The following is a 9,566-nucleotide window of genomic DNA, read 5'->3' on the forward strand; positions in this document are numbered from 1 at the left end:
ATGGCCAGCCCCCCTGGGGCGTGATTTCTCGAGTTCTGTCTCTCTGTCTCTCTCTGTCTGTCTGGCGAGCACACGTGCCCTATAGCAAAAACCTCTCCAAAAAAAAAAAGATGTGAATAGTGAATAATACAAAATAAAGAGGAAAAAATAATTTAGAATTTTTGCATAGAATCAAAGGCAATATTAAGTTGTTATTACTTTAAAATAGAATAGTAAAACTGTAAGATGCAGAACCAGCAAGTAGTGTGGTAGTTAGGTGCTGGACACTCCCACATGGCCAATCACAGTTCAAGTCCCAGACCTGGTTTGCATTCTCACTTTCTCTCTTTCTCCCTCTGGTCAAATTAAAGATAAATTAATAAATAAATAAAATTAAATATAATTATTTTTAAAAAGGGACTAGCAGTGGCATGGTGCTAGGTTCTCATATGGCTGACTGTGGTTTGAGTCCTGGACCTGGTGACTTTCTGTGTGTGTGTGTGTGTGTGTGTATGTGTGTGTGTTCCTCTCTGGTCAAAGTAAAATAAATAAAGTTAAATAAAATAATTCTTCTTTTTAAAAAAGAACTATAAGATACTTCATGTAAGCCTCTGGTAATCACAAAGGAAAAAAACCTATAATTAATACATAAAATATAAAGAGGAAAGAATAAAAAAAACCAGAAATCATGAAATCACAAAGAAAGACAGCAATAGAGGAAGAAAGAAGCAATGAGACTACAAAACAAAAAACAGTTAACAATGGCAATAGTAACTTACCTACAACGGCAATAGTAACTTACCTATCGATAACTACTTTAAATGTAAATGGCTTAAATTATCCAGCTAAAAGACTAAGAGTGTCTAGTATTCAAATATCCAACTATATGTTGTCTAAAAGAGACTTACTTTAACTACAAGGACACACAAACTCAAAGTGAAGGAGTGAAAAAAATTTCATGCAAATGGTAGTCAAGAAAAAGTAGGGGTAGCTAATACTTTAATTTTAAAAACCTTCATAAGAGGGTGGTTAGAATGCTGCACTCCCACAAGGCCAACTGTGATTCTAGTCCAGGGCCCAGCAGCTTGAAAATCACTCTGGGTGCATGTGTGTGTTGCCCAAAAAGAGAACGAAAGAGAAAGGATTGCAGTATCACCATCTCCCTTGGAGAGTGATTTCTCACTTTCTCTGTCACTTTCTCTCTTCATCTCTCTTTGGCAAGCACGCACACGTTATAGCAAAAACAAAACAAAGCAAAATAAAAAAGCAAAAATGGACCAGCAGTTGGTGTAATGGCTATGTCACTGGACTCCCATGTAGTCAACCACTGTTCGAGTCCCAGACCTGGTGGCTTAAACTCATGCCGGGTGCATGTATGTGCGTGCCCAAGACCCCGAGAGGAGAATGGAGGAGAAGGGTTTGCAGCATGGCCATCCCCCCTGGGGAATGATTCCTTGCTTTTTGTCTCTCTGTCTCTCTCTGTCTTTCTGGCAAGTGCACGTGCCCTATAGCAAAAACTTCTCAAAAAAAAGGGGGGGGGCAAAAACTGTCATAAGAGACAAAGAAGGTAATTATAGCATTATATAATTACATGTATATATAACAATGGTAATTATATATTCATCCAACTTTGAGGCACCTAAATACATAAAGCAAATATTAAAGGAACTGAAAGGATAAATAATCAGCAACACTGTATAGTATGAGACTTGACTACCTCTCTTTTGATACTGAATGGATCATTCAGACAGAAAGAAACAGCAGACTTAACACTATAGACTAAGTGGGCCTAATGGACATATGTAGAACAGTCCATCTAACGACAACATAAACATTTTCACAAGTATATATGAAACACTCTCCAAGATAGATCAAATAAACCATAAAATACGTCTTAACAAATTTAAGATTGATACCGTATCCAGGATGCCAAGAATACACATGGGGAAAGATAGTCTCTACTATAAGTAGTGTTGAGAAAAGTAGATATTTACAGTTAAAAGAATAAGATTGGATACTTATACCCTATGCTGAAATAAACTAAAAATGGAAAAAGACAAACATAAAATCTGAAATCATTAGCATTTAGAAGACAATATGGGATAAAATTATTTGACATTGGTCTTAACAATGATTTCTTTGATATGACACCAAAATCACAGGTAATAAAAACAAAAGCAAACAAATGGGTCTATGTCAAACTAAAAAGCTTCTGTATAACAAAGAAAACATAAATAACAAAATGAAATGAAAATTTATAAAACGGGAGAAAATATTTGCAAATCATATACCTGATAAGGGCTTAATACCCAAAATATATTAGGAATGCATACAAGTCAACAGTACAGAAACAATTATCCTGATTTTTTAAAAAGAATTATTTTTATAATAATTTTAAACTTTTATAATTCAGAGCAAGAGCAAGAAAGAGAGAAAGCAAGATGCTAGGTCCAAGACTCAAACCACAGCCGGCCATGTGGGAGTCCACAGCCCTTATCCACCACACCACCTGCTGGCACCAATTATCCTGATTTTTAAATTGGCAAAAGACCTATTTTTTAAATAGTTTATTTGAAAACAAGACATGCAAAGACCCACAGGTATAGGCAAAGGTGCTCAGCATCACTAATAATCAGGCAAAAGAAATCAAAACCACAATGAGATATCACATATTGACAAGAATGTAGAGAACACTAGTATACTGTTGGTGAGAATGTAAATTGATATGGTCATTATTCAAAACAGTATAGAGGTTTCTCAAAAAAATTAAAAGTGAAACTACGATATGATCTAGCAGTCCGACTTCTGGGTATTTATTCAAAGGAATTGAAATAAAAATTTTGAAGAGACACCTACACTTTTATTTTCATTGTAGCATTATTCACAGTAGCCAAGATATGGAAACAACCTAAATGCTCAACAGTGGATGACTTAATGAAAATAGTATATATATATATATATATATACACACACACACACTAATATATATGCATATATATATGTATATGTATACATATATACACACATAAATACAGTAAAATACAACTCAGCCTTAAAAAAAGAGAAATCTTAAAAAAAAAAAAAAAAAAAAAAAGAGAAATCTTGCCATATGCAACAATGTGAATATATCTGGAGGACATTATGCTAAATTAAATAAACCAGGCACAGAAATGTGAATATTGTTTGGTCTTACTTATATGTGAAATCTAAAATAGTCAAACTTATAGGAAGTGAATAGAATGGTGGTTATCAATGGCAAGGGAAAAGGGGTATGAGATGTCTTCTACAGGTACAGTTTCAATTATTCAAGATAAATAAGTTCTGTAGCTCTAAAGTATAAAATTGACAGCTATAGGTGAATAATAGTTGTTATTGCTTGAATGTATCTCCCAAAAGTTTGTGTATTGGAAACTTAATGGCTCTGTCCTCCTGAATGGATTCATGTGGGCTCCACCCTCATGAGTGAATTAATGCTGTAATCATGAAAACGAATTCTTTATCATGGGACTTCGTTATTAAAGTGAGCTCTCTCAGGTTCTCTCATTCTTGTCCTCTCACAAGGTGAAGCCCTCTACCACGTTATGTATGACATAGAAAGAAGACCCTCACCAGATACGAAGCGTATGCCAGCACATTGCTTTTGGTTTCCAGTCTCCAGAACTTAAGAAATATATTTATTGGAACCAGCAGATGGCATAATGGTTACATTGCTGGACTCTCACATAGTTGACCATGGTTCAAGTCCCGGACCCAACGACTTGAAGCTCATGTGGGCACATGTGTGTGCATGCCCAAAATCCCTAGAGGAAAATGGAGAAGGGATTGCAGTGTAACCATCCTCCCTAGGGGGTGATTTCTCACTTTCTGTTTCTCTTTCTCTCCCCATTTCTCTGGCAAGCACACATACCCTATAGCAGAAAAAAAAAAAAAAACTCTCAAAAACAAAACAAAACAAAAATACATTTATTTTCTTTATAAAATAACCCAGTTTGTGTGGTGTGCTATAGCAACAACAACAACAAAAAGGTCAAGGTAGAAAATTGGTACCAAAAAGTTGGGCTGTTGCTATAACAGATACCTGAACATGTAGAAGCAGTTTGGGAACCGGTTAATGGGTAGAGGCTAGAAGAATTTGGAGACACTGGCAACAAGAAGTCTGTATTATCAAAAGTGCTTCTGGTGAGGCCCTAGAAGAAGAGAAGATCACCCAAAGTCTAGAACTTTTTAGAGATTACTTAAGTGATCATTACCAGGATATGGTAGAAATATGGACCGTAAAGACCATTCTGATGAGGTCTCATAGAAATGAGGAATGAGGGGAACCAGCAGTTAGCGTAATGGCTATGTCGCTGGACTCCCACGTCGTCTACTGCAGTTCGTGTCCCGGACCCGGTGGCTTAAAAACTCATGCCAGGCGCGTGTGCATGTGTGCCCAAGATCCCGAGAGGAGAATGGAGAAGGGATTGCGGCGTGACCATCCCTCCTGGGGGGTGATTTCTTGCTTTCTGTCTCTAATGTCTCTGTCTGTCTGGCGAGCGCACACTCCCTATAGCGAAAATCTCTCCAAAAAAAAAAAAAAAAGAAATGAGGAATGAGGTGTTAAAAACTAGTGTAGAGGGTCTTCTTTATACAATGTAGCAAAGACCTTGGCTCACTTGTGTCCATACCTGAAGATTTTAGGGAATGTAGAACTTAGAAGAACTAGAATATCTGAGAGAAGAAATATTTAAGCAGTAAAGTATTCAGGCTGTTGCACGGCTTTATCATGGGACTTTGTTCTTAAAGTGAGCTCTCTCTCAGGTTCTCTCAAGCCTTTTAAATGCTTGTAGTGAAATACAAGTTGAAAGAGATTATTTAAAGGCAGAAATTATCATTCAAAAAGAGATTGAGTGGAAAGATTTAGAGAATTTGCAGCCTATGTGATAAAGAGTAAAAAAAGATTTTCAGCACTAATGTTCTGAACAAGTAACTAATTAATAAGGATATTAGTATGAATAGAACAAATTCAGAGGTTACTCAAGTTAGTGGGAGAGAGATCCTTTTTTAAGAAGAATTATTTTATTTAACTTTATTTGTTTACTCACTTATTTTATTTTATTTTGACCAGAGAGAGACAGAGCAAGAGAGAGAGAGAGAGAGAGAAAGTGAGAAAGTAAGTTACCAGGTCCAGGACTTGAACCATGGTCGGCCATGTGAGAGTCCAGCATCCTTAACCACCACGCCACCTGCCAGTCCCAAGACTGTCCTTGCCATCACAGCCCAGAGCTCCAGAATGGCCACATGGTTTTGAGTGACAGCTGCTACTAAAGGCTGCCTTGAGTCTCTGCTTCCTGCATTCTGGTGCAGTACTCCTTGGCCGCCTCAGATGTGGCTCAAGCAACCACAGGTGAAGCTCAACTTACTACTCCAACAGGTATAAATTGTAAACATTGGCAGTATCCTAATTACATTAGTTCAACTATGAATTGAGGTTATTCGAACGTGGGCTTCTTTCTCTATGAGAACTGTTGCATTTCTGGTTGAACATTAATCTTCTGGTGCAGCATTTTTGGGTCCTAACAATGCTTCAAGGGCATACTTTCAATGAGTCTAGACTTTCGTTTTTGCTCCATTAACCTTACCAGACTGTCAGATCTCAGGGCCAGCAGGTGGTATGGTGGTTAGGACACCAGACTCTCATATGGTCAACCATGGTTCGAGTCCTGAACCTATGAGCTTGCTTTCTCACTTTCCTTCTCCCTCTCTGTCTCTCTCTGGTGAGTGGGAGTCCAGTGACGTAACCACTACACCATCTGCTAGTCCCACTTCTGTGATTTCTGATTGTAAGTTCTCAAATAAGATTTTTGAAGGGGGAGAGAAAAGGGTCTGAACCCTTGTTGTTTTGTAGGCCCTTTGGGCTACAAATTTTTTTTATTGATCTTGGCAAGATACACAGAGTTTTGTATGTGTGTGTGTGTGTGTGTGTGTGTGTGTGTGTGTTTTAGTTTCAGCTTTTGTTTGTTTTTATTTTTTTTGTTTTTTTAAGATTTTGCCGTAGAGCATCAAAGACAGAGAAAGAGGGAAAGAAAGAAGGAAAGTGAGAAATCAACCCCCAGCAGGATGGTCACACCACGGTTTCTTCTCCTCCACTCTCAAGATTTTGGATATGCATGCACACACACCAGGCATGATTTTCAGGATCCAGTACCTTAATCTCATACCACCCAGACTCAGAATACACAGTTTTAATCTTTCCTTATTTCTGTCTTTAATGTTTGGATCTCATTTATCTTTTTCTTTCTTTCTTTCTTTTCTTGGAGAGGTTTTTGCTATAGGGCGCATCAGTTGCCAGAAAGACACAGAGAGACAAAAAGCGAGAAATCACCCCCCAGGGGAATGGCCACGCTGCAATCCTTTCTCCTTCGTTCTCCTCTCGGGATCTTGGGCAAGCATGCACACGTGCCAGGTGTGAGTTTAAGCCACCAGGTCCGGGACTTGAACCGCGGTCGACACCATGGGAGTCCAGCAACATAACCATTACGCTAACTGCTGGTCCCTGGATCTCGTTTATCTTATCCTTCACAATTTTAGAAATATCTCTTGAGTTTTCTAGCCTCATTCTCCATCTTGAAGATTAATAAGAAACTGCCTCCCTTGCCTCTGCCCAGGTAAGAAATGAAATATTGCAAATAGTACATATAAGCTGGGAAAACAGATGTTCTTTCTGTTCATTCATCCCTCAGCCAAACGCATTAAAAAAGCTCTCGGAAGGAGAAAGAAGAGCTTCACAGATGGAAATAGGTTAGCATGGTGGCCATTCACCAGGGAAAGGGAGACTACCTGGAAAACCTAATTAAGAAATCCCATAGTAAAGAGAAGACATTTTCAGCTTCCAATGTGAAATATTTTGAAAACCACAGCCTTACAGAAGCACTGAGTCATGAGGTAGCAAGACAATGGAGAAGGCAACAAAGCATCTCCATACCAAAGAGGAGCTGGAAACAACCCCTTGACTTCTCTGCAGCTCCTAAGGCAATGGAGGAGGTCCAGAAGTCTCCACGTTCACCAGGTGGGTAGGCATGGATATCCACCTGCCAAGAGACCGTCTGCAGATGCACACAGCACAAAGCTCTGGCATGGACCTCCTGACAAAACTAAAGGAGGCCATGACTAAATATGAGGGCCTTCATTTTTGCCAAGTCATGAACTAAGACACACAGGCAGATTTGCCATTCACTGTGCAGTGAAACAAACCAAGATGAGGCCAAGAAGTGAAGTGCTGCTTCCTTAGCCACGGCAAATGGCAACTGTGTCAGCTTTTGAGAGTTTAGAAGTGGGACAAGTACAAGGGAAAGGAGCCAAGTCTATGCCAATACTATTCTAAGCTGAAACCAACATGGCCTTACTAGATTGGACTGAAGCAAAAGAAAAGGATGAAACTGATTAGACAAAGCTGTCTCATATTGGGCAGGCTGAGAACTCAGACTGGTCAGAAATCAGTCATTCTATAATTTAACTACTTTTTTTAAAGAAAGAATGATTTACTTTTATTTATTCATTCATTTATTTTAATTTGACCAGGGCGAAATACACAGAGAGAGAGAGGTAAAGTCAGAAAGCAAGCCACCAGGTCTGGGACTTGAACCGTGGTTAGCCATGTGGGAATGTCCAGCGCCTTAGTCTTCATGCCACCTGCTGGTTCCCTCCTTTCCTATCTTAATAGTACTTTCCACTTTTTTTCCCCTTCTAATCATGGTTAAACTGTATTTGATATTCTTTAAAGAAAAAGAATTCGGCTATTCTAACATTTTGGACTCAGAGCCTTGTCCACCTATTTGACCCCATTACTTATTCTGCCATCCACTTGTTAATATTCATATACACAGAATGGAAAAAGTATGTTTTAGTTCTTTAACATCATTAGAAACATGGATTTGCCCTGGTTTCTGACAAGGTGCTTTATACTTTTAGCATGTCATTAAATATATCAACTTTGGGGACCAGCAGATGGCATAGTGGTTACATTGCTGGACTCCCACATTGCCCACAGTTCAAGTCCTGGACCTGGTGGCTTAAAACTCACGCTGGGCGCGTGTGCGTGCGTGCCCAAGATCCCGAGAGGAGAATGGAGGAGAAGGGATTGTGGTGTGACCATCCCCCCTGGGGGTGATTTCTCGCTTTCTGTCTCTCTCTCTCTCTGTCTCTCTGGTGAGCACGTGTACCCTATAGCAAAAATAAACTTTGTACACATTTTAAACCACCACATTGCTGAACTCCGACATGGCCAGTCACAGTTCAAGTCCCGGACCTGGTGGCTTGAAACTCATGCCAGGTGTTTGTGCATGGGTGCCCAAAATCGTGGAAGGAGAATGGAATAGATGGGGCTGTGGCATGGCCACACCCCCAGGTCATTTCTCACTTTTCCTCTCACTGTCCTATCTCTCTTTCTGTGTCAGAGCACATGAGCCCTACGGCAAAACATCTTTTAAAACAAACAAACAAAAAAATGCAAACATGGGCCAGCCAGTGGCTTAGTGGTTAAGGGGGCTGGATCCCACAGGGCCAACAGCAAGTGTCAAGTCCCAGCAGTTTGAGAAATATATTGAGTGCACGTGTGTATATGCCTAAATCCTGAAAAGAAGGGAGAGATGGAGGAGAAGGGATTATTGCTTGGCCATTCCACACCAGAGGCACCTTCCCACTTTCTCTCTGTCACTATTTAGTGAAGGCATGTGTCCTCTGGCAAAATTTACATAAGTACAAAGTAAGGAAAGTGAGTTTTGGGATTTTTGGGGTTTTTTTTAGGATCTTGTCAGTAATTTAACACTAGCATGTAAGTGTCCAAATATTGCTCTTTAAGACTTCCTTGAATCGGTGTGGACCTGTGCCACTGGGGTGGGTGAAGGACTGCAAGATGGCTGATGAAAACTTGTTCTAAAAACTATTGACTGGGTAGCTTTGGGGGAAATAATACCCGAAAACCAAAAGGCTATTGCCAACTCTCTGGAAACATGAAACAAGACCCTTACCTCTAGGTTGTCTAAACTACCTGAGAACCCACCAGCTATCGACTGGCCTCACAAGGCCAACGTGGCCGGCCAAGGCAGGCTTGGTGGAAGACTCTGAGAAGTTTAATGCCCTGAAGGTTCCTGTGCCGGAGGATAAATACACTGTCCAGGCGGATGCTGAAGAAAAGGAAAATGTGAAAAGTTGTGCTGAATTTGTGTCCCTCTCAAAGGCCAGGATTGAGGAATATTGGAAACAGCTGTAGAAGATGAAGAACATAATTCCATTTGATCAGATGACCATTGAGGACTTGAATGAAGTCTTCCCAGAAATCACATTAGACAAGAAGTACCCCTGTTGGCCTCATTATCCCACTGAGAATTTATAAAATTCTGTGTCTGGGAGGAAGCTCTGGCTCTTGTCTTAGAAATTCTGGATATTAAAAATAAAATTAATTATATATTTTTTTAAAAAAACTTCTTTGCACCAATTTAACTATAGGGGGGACTGAGAATGAGATTGTAAAGTGACTTTTTAAATTAAAATTAAAAGGACTAACATGGGGCCGATAGGTGGTGTGCTGGTTAAGGGCGGTGAACTCC

General features: G+C 39.6%; 1 pseudogene; it reads left to right on the plus strand.

The window, feature by feature from the left end:
- Positions 1-9,352, plus strand: part of LOC102487296 (ATP synthase subunit d, mitochondrial-like) — a 66,013-nt pseudogene extending 56,661 nt beyond the window's left edge.
- The last annotated feature ends 214 nt before the right edge of the window (positions 9,353-9,566 follow it).

This window comes from Tupaia chinensis, unplaced genomic scaffold, assembly GCF_000334495.1.
Source record: "Tupaia chinensis unplaced genomic scaffold, TupChi_1.0 Scaffold000434_1, whole genome shotgun sequence".
NCBI classification, from domain to species: domain Eukaryota; kingdom Metazoa; phylum Chordata; class Mammalia; order Scandentia; family Tupaiidae; genus Tupaia; species Tupaia belangeri.